The sequence below is a fragment of the Phoenix dactylifera genome, chromosome 18, assembly GCF_051530095.1.
Source record: "Phoenix dactylifera cultivar Ajwa chromosome 18, Ajwa_hap1_PhDact_Kaust_v1.1, whole genome shotgun sequence".
NCBI classification, from domain to species: domain Eukaryota; kingdom Viridiplantae; phylum Streptophyta; class Magnoliopsida; order Arecales; family Arecaceae; genus Phoenix; species Phoenix dactylifera.
Genome location: NC_143207.1, coordinates 12,720,001 through 12,733,162, shown reverse-complemented (window position 1 = coordinate 12,733,162; position 13,162 = coordinate 12,720,001). Strand labels below are relative to the sequence as shown.

The 13,162-nt window shown below is 42.7% G+C and overlaps 1 pseudogene across 1 annotated transcript; it reads left to right on the top strand.

Moving 5' to 3' along the window:
* The first annotated feature begins 7,959 nt into the window (after nucleotides 1-7,959).
* On the top strand, nucleotides 7,960-9,560 carry LOC103719919 (phosphoserine aminotransferase 2, chloroplastic pseudogene; annotated as a pseudogene). The gene has a single exon (XR_015974697.2). The product of XR_015974697.2 is annotated as a phosphoserine aminotransferase 2, chloroplastic pseudogene (transcript).
* Nucleotides 9,561-13,162: the final 3,602 nt, after the last annotated feature.

The window sequence follows — 13,162 nt, the reverse complement described above, 5'->3', positions numbered from 1 at the left end:
TATGAACGTAGCCAGGTTCGCGGAATTCGCCGAAGGAAGCCAAAGGAAATTTTAATTTAAACAATCGAAAAATTTACCATACAGAAGAAAGAGACGAGCATAAATTTAGGAAAAAGGAGCTCTTCATTAAAAGCCCGAAGGCTAAGTACAAAACCAAGATTTGGCCGTACAATTTTGAGGGCCGACCTTGTTGACAACAAAAAAGAAGAAACAGGAAATAAAACCCTAAGGAGCGGGCGCAGCTCCGGGATCGTCTACCGAGGCCACCTCGGCGCTCCTTGTTGAGGCCCCGCCAGGTCCTTCCGCCGACCCGGACGCGGTATTGAGAGCTTCGGCCGAGACATCGTCGGCAGCTTCGGGGGCGGCATCAGGAGCTCCTTCAGGTGCCTCCTCGGTGGAAACCTCCCCGGCCTCTCGGACCTCGGCCTCACCCATATATTCGGGCCCATCCTCGCCTTCTTCAATCCCTGCTCCGGGCTGGAGTAGGTTGAGGTCGAACCCGGGGCAGAGTCGCTCAAGCTGATTTCGAAAATCTTCAAAACCGCCGATAAGTCCGTCCACGGCTTCCTCCTCCATCAGCTCGCGGAACTCCTCCGACTCCCGGAAGAGTTCCACCGCCTGTTCGGCTCGCTCCTCGGCTTTTTTCTCCCGAGCCTCGAGCTACTCGATCTTGAGTTGAGCAGCCCTTACCTCGTTCTGATGAACGACGATCATGGAGCGGGCCTCGGCCAGACGAGCCTCTGTAGAGCGCACCTCCGATCTGGCCAAGGCGTGTGCGCCCTTCTCCTCCTCGAGCTCCGTGGTTAGAGTCCGAAGCTTGCCTTCGACGGCCTCCACCTTTGCGAGAAGCTCTCTCCGCGAGGACTCGACCTCGCCGAGCTTCTTCTCGACCTCCTCCCGACCCCTAAGACATCTTCGAGCCCGCTCCTAATAGTCTGTCGTTATGTGCATCAGGGTCTCAACCTCGTGGAGATGCTGCAAACAGCGGGTGGGAGAGTGAATTAGGGCTAGAGACTTGAAGCTAAAAACGAGAGTCAAAAGACAAAACTTACCCGGACAGCGGAGCAGTAAATTCCGTCCAAGAAGCTGTGGTAGCTCATGGACCGGATCTCAGCCTGGTCGGCCGGGAGCAGCGCGACTCGGAAGATCTGGCGTGCTACTGCAGGATTGTTGAGGGCCGAGTCACCCTCAAAAACCTCCCACCCGAGGAAGTACGGCCTCCTCTCTGGTCGGGCCTCACCCTCCAAGGGACCCGGGAGACCAAGTCTTGCTAGGCTTGACGGGGACGGCCTTGCAGCTTCTTGGCCGCTTCCTGACTCAGGCCCTGGCCGTTGGGGGCGGACAGGCGGTCGAGCCGGCCGCTGCGAGATAGGGGCTGGGCACGCGAGCGCCGCAGAAGTCCCCACAGAGCTCGAGCCCCCACGATTGGAGCTCGGTACCTCCCTCCGAGCAGGCCTGGAAGCCCCGCCCAGGGCTATGCTCGTCTCGACACCCGCGCCAGATGAAGTTCTAGCTTTCTTCCTCGACTCAGGCAGGGCTCTGCCGATTTCGGCTGCCCTCTTTCGGAAGCGAGCGTAGATGGCTACATTCTTTGTCACCATCTTCGGAACGTCTGGAAGAACAAAAGAGTTAAATGTTAGGAAAGAAGAGACAGAGCAGAACAAACGACAAAAACCATCCCCCTTACCCTGAGGGCGCGCCGAGCTTAAGCCTACGTTGACTAACGCGTCCTCACTTATGAGGTCGTTCAGAAGGATGTTTTCCTCGAGGCCGTATAGAGCATCGAGGATCCTCTGCTCATTCTCGGACAGTTTGGGGAGCCTGTTAGCATTCTTGAGCCGAGCCTGCCCCCACCTGGGGTCGAATCCCCATGACCGCTCGGAGGACAAAAAGAAGAATTTCTCCTTCCACCCATGAATGGATATCGGAGCGCCCCGAAAGAATGACCGACCACTCCGAAGGGCAAGATAAAACCATTCTCCGTCTCCTAGGTTGGACTTCAGTAAGAAGCACCACCGAAAGACGTTGACAAAAGTCGGTATCCCGTGCGCAATGCACAAGGATAGAAAACCGACGATCGTCCTCTACGCGTTTGGAGCGAACTGCGCTGGGACAAGTTGGTAAGTCACCAGGAGCTCATTCACAAACGCGTGGAAGGGGAACCGCAAACCGGCCCAGAGTGTTTCCAGATACACCCCGATCCGACCCGGGGGGGTCTCGTCACTCGATCCCCCAACCCCGCAGGTTCCAGACGGAACCCCCGCTGAGGGAAAAACTATTCCTCAGCCATCTCTACTTCCTCACCGCTCATGGTGGATCCGAATTCGTTCGGACCACGACCCATCCCAGAAAAATGACCAAAGGGAAAGCAAAAATCTCCGAGCAGACAAAGGGGAAAAAGGCACCTACTGAAATCTTCGCCGGAAATATCAATAGACCAGAGAGAGGCGCGACGGCCGCCTTGGAATATCGCCGGAAGGAACAGAAGGTAGGAAGAAGGAACAAGGGGCGACTATAGCGACAGCCAAATAAAGGCCCCCGGGGCCAGAAAGGGCATTTATATAGACCTCTCCGACAGCCCGAATCGGCGGAACAAGATCCCGCCTTCCGTCTAGATCGTGCCACGCGTCAGCCCCGAAAACCGAAACGCCATATTAAATCTAGGCCGACGCTTTGAATACAGAATCAAGAAAGCGCCATATCGGATCGCGAAGCCCCATCATGAGCTCGCGAAGCCCCATCATGAGCTCACGAAGCGAGGACGCTTCGAAAAGCGAAAGGGTGTCGCCCCGTCTTCTCCCATTAAAAGCGCCTTAAAGCGCGCGGAGCACCGAAATAATTCGAAATCTCCTGGCCCCCACCAACGCAGCAAAAACAGCTACTTTCCGCGTCCGAGCTCGCTCAAACTCGGAAGTCGGGGGGTAGTGTTGGAGAAAAATCAGTCACTCCAAAACATAGGGGGCACGCGGTCGGCACGTGCTCCCGACCAGAAGGCGCCCATCCGGAGGCACCCGACCAGGCCTTAAGGCCCGCAACCAGACCTGGAGTCCGACCAAGCGCTCAACCCTGAGGCGCCCCGCCCAAACACTTAGCCTTAACATCCTCGACCTTGAGAGCCTGGTGTCCCAACTGCACCGTCCACCTACTGCAATCACATCCACTTGCAGTCCGATCAGGGACCATACCCTGCCATTGCACTAAACAATTAATGCGCATGACCTCTGCTGATCTCCGGCTCACTCAACATTAATGCGCATGACCTCTACTGATCTCCGGCTCACTCAACAATTAATGCGCATGGCCTCTGCTGATCTCCAGCTCACTCAACAATTAATGCGCGTGGCTCCTGCCATTTATGGATCTCAAGCCCTCCACGGCAAATTCGCTCGGCCGCGTCCGATCAACCACGACGACTCATTACCGTCAACTTGATCTCCTACGGCAAGGTATTAATTCACACGATCGTGCATTAATCCGACACATACAATCATACGGTAACCCGTTCGCTCCGTCACATCGCAGGTATATCTATATCCCCCTATAAAAAGGAAACCCGACGTCCGGAGAGGGGGTTGGCTGGCAAAAACTCGAAAAATTACTCTTTCTCCACATATTTGCCCCCTCTTACTTGAGCATCGGAGGGCCGGTGCCGGAAACCCCGGCCACCAGCTTGTTGCAGGTCTCCCGAAGGACGCCGCTCGTCGACGGACCGCCACCCGCCATTCCAGCACCGGAGCTCCCCTCCTCCTCAGCCGACGGTCGCCCCCGGGTCCAAATTCCAGCAACAGAACTCAATGACGGAGTCACCGGAGGAAATGGAGTCCACTGCAATGGAGCCGGGAGCGGGAGGAAGACGGGACTCTGCAATGCCAAATATGCATAATTTAGTTTTTGGCTTCCAAATTGACACAACTCAATTCTGACCGAAGGCTCCTAATTTGGTGCGAGTAAATCTATTATCTTGAATAAAGCTCATACCCTAACTTTACCGAGAAATTATTTGACCAAGCATATTAGATGCAATGGAAATTGTGCTCAAGTTGAAAATTTTGGAGCTAGATCGGGTCAATTTGGGCTCATAAGTATGACTGATATGTTCACTAGCAAATTGACTGAATGGCAGTGTAACATGTCCCACAAAGTAAGGAAGTTTTTAGCTAAAAAAAAATGGAAGCCATCCTTTGTCTCACCTTTTGGTTTAACCACTAAGCTTGGTCACTGGCTCCTACTAAGTTTTTTTTCTTAAATTTTTTTTATTAGTGGATTAAGGGTTTTCTCAATATTTTGTGATAGTGTTGATAATAAAATGAATTGGACCATTTCAGGAGTGCGAAAGCTACAGGCTGCTGGTTTCTATTATCTATTTGCATCTTGAGTCATCATCAAAAAAGCTTCATGAGTTGAAGCTATCTTTTTATTAATGGAGCCCCCCACTTTAGAAGGACCTATGTACTATCTTTTCAATTCAGCTAACAGATGGCTAAATATTTCATAAAAATATTAAAAAAAATTAATTATATATATATATAAAATAAAGATTTGGTTTGTATAGAGTTCTTCATACATCATATGGTTGCTAAATTAATGATATTCATGTTAATATGCTTGATTATTACTAAAATTTATTGCTTAATATGCAATAAAAACTTGGCTTGAAGTCTTTTATTGATTATAATTTGTTAAGCTACTATATTGCATTTTAAGAACAGTAAGAAATGGAGGAAAAAAATATATTCTCCATCATTTGGAAAAGGAGAGAGACGGTAGGCGGCTTTCACTATTTTATTAATTGGGACAATGCGTCCAGGTCCAAAGATCAGGGAGGATTAGGTATAAAAAATATTGATTAAATGGGTTTGGAAGCTTGCTATGGGCTAAAGTAATTTTTGGTGGAGACGGGTTAAATGCGCTTATTGTTTAAGGAGAAGGTTGTGGATGAGAGGCAAAAAATGCATCAAGCAATTCTTTCCAATTTGGAAAGATATTGGTAACCCAACTGAGTAGCTTTTGGATCTCTTTCAAGCTGGGTAATGGCAGTGACATCCTTTTCTGGAAGTGGTTTTTGCTTGTCTTTTTGAAGACTTATACTCTAGATCCCTAAAACCAAATTGCACAGTTGATTTGTAATGGTCTTGGAGATCTTTCACTTGGAAAATTTAACTTGTAATATCTAAGAACACTAAAATTATATTGCAGTGGTTTTTATGAATATCTTTCTAAATATCGAATTTTGCATGAATACCCTCACAAAATTAATATTTATATATATACCCTTGTCGAATACTTATTTTGCTATTTTACCCTTTTTATCCTTGTTTTTATATATGTGCCCATGCCATCAAATAGCATTAAAAAATTAACGGTTTCAAATTAAAATAACTAAAATACTCTTAATGAGTAGATATGCAAAAAGAAACATTTATAAGACAATCACGATGGAGGACAAAAAAGTAAGTTCAAAATTTTATTTTATTTTTAATTAAAATAAATATAGTTTTCATTAACGGTGTTAGAAGAATCGTTATATTAGAGTTATTTGTACAAAAATAGTATTTTTATGAGGGTACAGAAATAAATATAAATGTTTAGAGGGTATTTATGTAAATTTGAATTTTTAGAAGAATATTCATGCAAAAAAAATATAAAAAAAATTATACTTACACATCACATGGGACTGGAATTAATAACACCATCATTCGTCATATTAATGCCAATATTAGTGATGGGAGTTTCTTCTCAACTATCACTAAAATTCACTGCTTAATATACAATACAAATTAGATTATTGAAGTATTCTATTTATTGTAATTTATTATTTTTTTATATTCCTTAAAATAATTAAAAAAAGGATGAAAAAGAACAAATATATGCTATTGCTATATTAAAATGGATCATATCGTCTCGAGGTAAAGAGAATTGAACTTCATTTTATTTTTTTTTATGCTTTTTTTTTTGTCAAACCTTTATTATTTTTTTCTTCAATACATGCAATTTTGTTTGTCTCAATTAGCATTTTCATCTCTTCAGAAATTATAGCTTTGCAAACCTTTTCCCTCAGCCAATCAAATTTGGAACCGGATATAGCATGATCGTAGCATGCTGATTGGTTTTCACCATCATTTCCTGTTTGGCACCTAGAAGCTGATTAGTCCCAAATCCAGATTCGTCGTTGCAAGGGCCGTTGTATCTGATCGCAGAAGACAAAAGATGCGGATCTAGACGCCCTTCGACTTCGTATCTCGAATTTGGAATTATTTAAATACAACGTGTCAACCTTGTACAACTTCGAGTCGTACAAAACATCACGCACCCGGTTTTAGACCTGAAAAGCCTCTTAACGTACAATATAGCTTAGTATTAGCGTACTACAACAAAAACCGTGGGTCTCGCTTTGCTGAAAAAATTATAAAGTCATTTCCATTCTTCTTCTTCTACTACTTATTTTTAGATTTTTTTTCTTTTTCGTTCTGCTGCTGCGGCTGTCGAATATGAATACATTTTAAAAAATAAAAAAATAATAAAATTTTGAAGCACATCAGATAATCAATTTTTTTTTTTTAAGCCATAGAATCTTTCTAGAATGAGTAGCCGCATAAGAGGTTATCGAATCTGTTGCCTCATTAGTTTGGAGTGCAGGATAGTTGAACGTAAGAGGAAGAATTAAAAAATACTTCCACATGCATTTTGGGTATAAAAAATTCTATAATTTTTTTTTATTTGAGAATTATATATTAGTTTATATTTTAATCCATGAAACTCCTTGCTTTTTAGATAAGTGGAATTTCTAATTAAAAAAATAAATTAAAAAATTGTTTCTTTAGAATTCTAGAAAACATATATCTTTTCATAGAGTACAATTAAATGATGTGGCATATTTAATTTTTTTTATAATTTTCAATAATTTTTCTCTGAATTGGAAAGAGGAAACAGATAAAAAAAATAAATAGAAAAATGGTGCATATGATTTGGTGAGCATAGAAACTCGGAATGAGATAAAAAAATTAATTCTATTTTGTATTATAATAATTAAATAAGAAATCAAGTATAATTACTTTTAAGCTAAAATAACAAAAGTAGTAAAAATATGATATTTTTGTACAGAATAGAGCAGCATGTAATAGAACAAAGTCCCTTCTTTACACAAAAATATTTATACATCCTTAATCATATTTTGAAAAGATGAGACTATTATTTTTAAAAAAACTTTAAAAATTCTAGTTCTCCAATAAATCAATCAAGAAAAATATATTCATTCACTGATCTATCTCCAAATATAAATCTATTTACTATTAAAACTAGAGTTCAAAAATAAAACCTAAGTTCGAGATCCATGCTCTAAACATATGAACCTATAACACATAGATTTAGTGGCTAACAAAACTGAATTCTATCAATACTTCTTTTCCCCTCAAAAATACCTCTCTAAAACTTAAAACTTCTCTTCTATATGCATAGCATACGCAAAACAAAAAATTAAAGTTGGCAAAATATATAAAAAAATAAATTTTATAAAAAAATAATGTAATTTATATCTTTTCATTAAATGCTATATCACCTCCAAAATCTAATTGACGCCGTACTAATAAAAAATTGATAGTATACTAACTTTTTGATAACTCCATCCTATATTAAGAATTTAAGATTCATCAAGCATTTTCTAAAAGATAAATTTACTAAACAAATATGCTTAATTGATAAATACACTATAAGGGCAGTACTAAGTGGATAAGTGTATTTTTAATTAAAAAAATAGAAATATAAAAATATAGTTGATCCCATGCAATGCATATGAAAAGAGGGCAAGTGAAATAACTAATAACCCAAAAAAAATAAAAAATGATTTAGGTTTATAAAATAAAAATATATAAATTTTAAAAAAAAATCATTTTGGTCATTCAACGAACCATCCCTATCTTTCCCACCCCTCAAACCTTGCCTTGTACTCACCAACCGCATTGGACTTAATCTCCCATAAATCCACCCCACCTTTCCTCCTTTTCTCCCCCCACCAAACTCCTCTCTTTTTTTTTACTTTTGCCTCCTCCCCTGTTTCTCCTCCCCCTTTCTCCAATGGCTCCAATGGCCGCTGCCACCGCTGCCGCTGCCGCCGCCACCCCCAACTCTTTCCTCCTCCAGAACCCCCTCCGACCCTCCCCCAAACCCCTCGCCCTTCGCCCCAATCCCCGATTCTCCGTCTCCTGCGCCGCCGTCACCTCCGCCCCCTCCTCATCCCTCGCCGCCCACGCCGCCTCTCCCGGCGACCGCGGCGTCTTCAACTTCGCCGCAGGCCCCGCCACACTTCCGGAGCCCGTCCTCCTCAAGGCCCAGGCCGAGCTCTACAACTACCGCGGCTCCGGCATGAGCATCATGGAGATGAGCCACCGCGGAAAGGAGTTCGATTCGGTCATCAAGAAGGCCGAGTGCGATCTCCGCCTCCTCCTCTCCATCCCCGACGACTTCGCCGTCCTCTTCCTCCAGGGCGGCGCCACCACCCAGTTCGCCGCCGTCCCCCTCAACCTCTGCTCCTCCACCTCCGACCCCGCGGACTACTTGGTCACCGGATCCTGGAGTGACAAGGCCTTCAAAGAAGCCCAGAAGTTCTGCAAGCCCAACCTCATCTGGTCCGGCAAGCCTGAAAAGTACACCATGATCCCATCTTTCGACCAGATCCCGCAGAACCCCGACGCCAAATACCTCCACATCTGCGCCAACGAGACCATCCATGGCGTCGAGTTCAAGGATTACCCGACGCCGGCGAATAAAAACTCGATCTTGGTCGCGGACATGTCCTCCAACTTCTGCTCGAAGCCCGTCGACGTCTCCAAGTTCGGCGCGATCTACGCTGGGGCGCAGAAGAACGTCGGCCCGTCTGGGGTCACCATCGTTATCGTGCGGCGAGATCTCATCGGCAGCGCCCAGGAGATCACGCCGGTGATGCTCGACTACAAGACCCACGCCGACAGCGCTTCGCTCTACAACACGCCGCCGTGCTTCGCGATCTATATGTGCGGCCTGGTGTTCGAGCATTTGCTGGAGCAGGGCGGACTGGCAGAGGTCGAGAAGAAGAATGCGGAGAAGGCCGGAATTCTCTACGATACGATCGACGGGAGCGGCGGGTTTTATATCTCTCCGGTAGAGAAATCGGTGAGGTCGCTGATGAACGTTCCCTTCACGCTGCAGAGGAGTGAGCTTGACAAGAAGTTCATCGAGGAGGCTGCCAAGGAAGGGATGGTTCAGCTCAAGGGCCACCGATCCGTCGGCGGCATGCGGGCTTCGATATATAACGCGATGCCGTTGGCCGGAGTTGAAAAGCTGGTTGCTTTCATGAAGGATTTCCAAGCCAGGCATCCTTGATCAAGGATAAGATTTCTCCTTAGTTTCTCTTCCATAAGATCTTTGATCTTTCATTTCTGGGCTGTTTTCAGTTGCATTCTATGCAAATGTAATGTCTTTCTTCATGAGTTGATTCCAAAAAGTACTATTATTCATTGTTAGTCTGGTGTGCTTCATGAGGTGTAATGCTAAAATTTTTTATTTTAAAATTATTCAGTGTCTCAAAACCAGGTAATGTTTTGTTTTGTTCTATTTGTATTGGAGTCAGAACTACTAGTAAGGCTATTATATTTTGTTTGTCCTGATAGAAGAACTTGTGCTTGATGTTGATTTATATGTTGATGGTCTTTCGAGTTCGCATGGCCTTGTATGTTCTCTGTAAAATTCTGATGCCGTATACAGAATCATTCACGCCACTTTCTACTGGAAGTTATCTTGTCTGGTTTAATTGCTTTTGAAAACTATATTGTTAAATGAGAGGCCTCTTTGTTTTTGGTTTGGACTTGATGTTAAGCTATTTTTGCTGTGTCTCTGTCTACCTTTGCCCTTTGATTCATTTTGTGGCTTTTAATTTACATAAACGGGTATATTCTTTTCTCTTTATGCACATATCTAACTGGACCCTTTTCTTCATAACTTGCATGTCAATCCCTCCAATTTGAACTTCAGCAGAAATTGAACCACTCATATCAGTCTAATATTCTGCACAGCAAAGCGCTGATTGTTTTAATGTTTTAGTTTTTCCTCTTTGAAGATTGATGGTGTAATCGAAATATCTAGGAGGGGCCTGTATTTTCTTGTATGAGGAAAGATGAAGTATAACAAGTCTTTTGAAGAGCCAAGACCCTAGACTAGATCTAACACTTTATATTGGTTGGGGAGAATTCAAAACAAAATAGCAGAATTGGGGAAAAATGTATTCTGTGCAGGTTCACTTTTTTCCCCCATTCTTTCCCTTAACATTTAGAATTGCCGATCTCAGAATTTCGTATCTATCTGAAAGAGACTTGGTTAGCAAACTTTAATTATTTTTTCCCAGATTTAAGGCTATGACTGAGCTGTTCCAATGTTGTCGAAGACAGCATCCATTTTGAAGGTATAGACTCAACTGAGATGTTAATTATGCCACTTGTTAAATGTTATTTACTTTCTCAGCTTTTGTTGCTTTTGGGATATAAACCCAGTTTCACAAATCGTGCTACGTTGAATAGATCTTTTCCTGCAAATTACCTTCGCAACAAGTTCAACTCTTTGTGAGCTTTACCTTTATTCTTCCTATCTGATTTGACTCATTGAGAATGTGTTCTATATAACGTTCTTTATCATTGTGAGATATTTGTCAGATAATTTCCTTCAAAAACAAAAGAAGAAGAAGAGGCATTTGTCGGATAATAAAATAAAAGTTCCACCCTGCTTATTGGTATTAAAGAATAAGGCTTTGGAGTTTGTATGTGAATCCTATATCTGATTGGGTGATAATTTAATAGTAAATGTTAAGCTTTTTTGGGTTTGTTAATTGAATGCCCCATTTGAAGATCCACATATTTGCTCGGATAGGGGCACAAGAGGGATGCTGAGCATGGATTAGCAGTTTCTGAAATGAGATCTGCCTCTGATTGCATTCACTAGATGCTCTTAGGGTCAACCTGCTTGTATAACATGGTAATGCTTCGGTTGAAGAAGGTTAGGAAACATGGTTCAAGACCCACTAATACAGAATAGGTAACTGAGAAGCTTTTTAATCATTCAATAAATGTGCATGCAGGAGAAAGTTTTTTGGTGGGGGAATAAGGACGATCTTGTCTTCGTTATTTTTAAGTTCTTGGATATTTAAGATTTGTCTCTTGCTTCGAATTTTCTTTATGGTAAAAGAATAAGGAAGGCAGACCTTGAATCTTGAAGAAAATATAGACCATCCATACTGGAGAATTGGGTCTGCAGTGTGAAATTTTTATTTTGCAGCACTCCAAAAAGAGTGGATGGAATAGAAGAATGACAAGGGGCTTGTATGCCTTTAGAAGGATCTATTGAATATTAAGCTAGTAAAGTTTAGGAGGTACGCCTTATCTACAGCAACTGGTAGTGAGAAAATTATTGCTAGTAGGGCAACCATGCCCATCAACTACAAGCTTATTTCTGCTCACCTTAACAGTCCTAATGGCCAGAACTGTTAAGAGGTGCGAAGTCTTATTGCAAGTGTGTTAAGTTTTGATTCCAAGGTGACAATGGCATAGTGAAAGTGCATTTTTTGTATTTTAAAAAGAGCATTCCCTTTGTTTCAATAGTTCTCATAGTAATTTCCCCTGTTTGTTTGGATCAAAGGGATGCTTGAAGAAAAATGATTTCAGTATTTAATTATTTTTATTTTCCTTGTTTGATCATGTACTTTGTAATTAAAGTTGAAGCAAAAAAAAATCATGCAGCTCTTTTAGGGGCTTTTTGATTCTATGTGACTAGAGATACACTGAAAATACAATTGTGTGTGAGTGAAACTGCATTAGTTAGAATTGCTTGTAAAGAAAAATGTTCAGGTGGATGCAACATCAATTACTACAGTTTCATATCATCATTTGGAAACTTGCAACTAGGAACTTTGAGCATAAAAAAAGCTACTTGGTTGGATCAACTGTAAAAGGTGCACATCATACATATTGGGTTGGCAATAGTAGATAGAGTTTCAGCAATCAAATGATCCTACTTATTTGATGGGGACATCATATTTCGCTTTATGAGGGTATGCCTGCAGTTTTTGGTAGAGATTAAATATGGGAAACTTCATCCTCTGCAACTGAGAATGAACTCAGTGATGCCGAGTGCAAACTCTGTGATGTTCGGCACAGACTGAAAGTTTCTGGCACAAGGCATGGACAGGAAACTCTGCAGCACAACTCATGATATTATTCCTACATGTTGAAGAGCAGATCTAGCTTGTCTTCTTGCTAATCAAACTGCGCTGCGAACATAAAAGCTTGTCTTCTTACCTTGCCACCTTATAACAACTATAGAAGTCATAATTTTTTCTCCCTTCTTTCCTTAGAATTTCAGCTAAGTGGAATTTGGTTGATACAGGCCATACTTAAATGGACAGGGCAATCAATGAATCCTATAGGATCTTCATTTTAATTTTATAGGAATAGCCAAACAGGCCCACCTCAAACTCAAAAAACAATTTCAGTTATTTGGTTCCTGGAGGCAAGTCGCAGCTTCAGAGTTCAAAAAATATACATTGAGAGAGAGAGAGAGACAAAACATGTGTGGACAGGATGATTGAAAGAATTAAAATTTTCAGTCATTTGGTCACTGTAGCCCCACCTCCTGCCATCTCAAGGTGAACTTTGATGGTAGTGCTACTGATGATAGAGATAGAGCAGGTGTGAGTTTCGTGATCATGAGTCATGACTCACAAATCATTGCTGCAGGCGGGCGATGCACAGATAGACTGACATCTATAGAGGTGAGCTCAGGGCAGCGTGGAAAGACATCTTCTATACGAGACGGAGGCTGAAGGCGAAGTGCATCATCCTTAAGGGCGACTCGGCCACAGCGATCAATTAGTTACATGAAGAGGGGAGGAGAGAGGATGGGAGTTCTCTACTCGACAATATCTGGCGGATGGTGAGAGACTGCAGTGCCTTTTAGGCATTGCATGTGTATAGGAAGACGAATAGGGCCTCTGCCTAGGTCACCTCTTATGCAGCACAACATTCCGGAGGGGTTCTATGGGCTAACTAGGGCACTCCTCCTCCACAGTGTTGCCAGATTGTTGCCCTTGGTTCTGTTGGCCCTATCTATACTAGAATAGGGTGAGCAGCCATTGTATCAAAAAAAA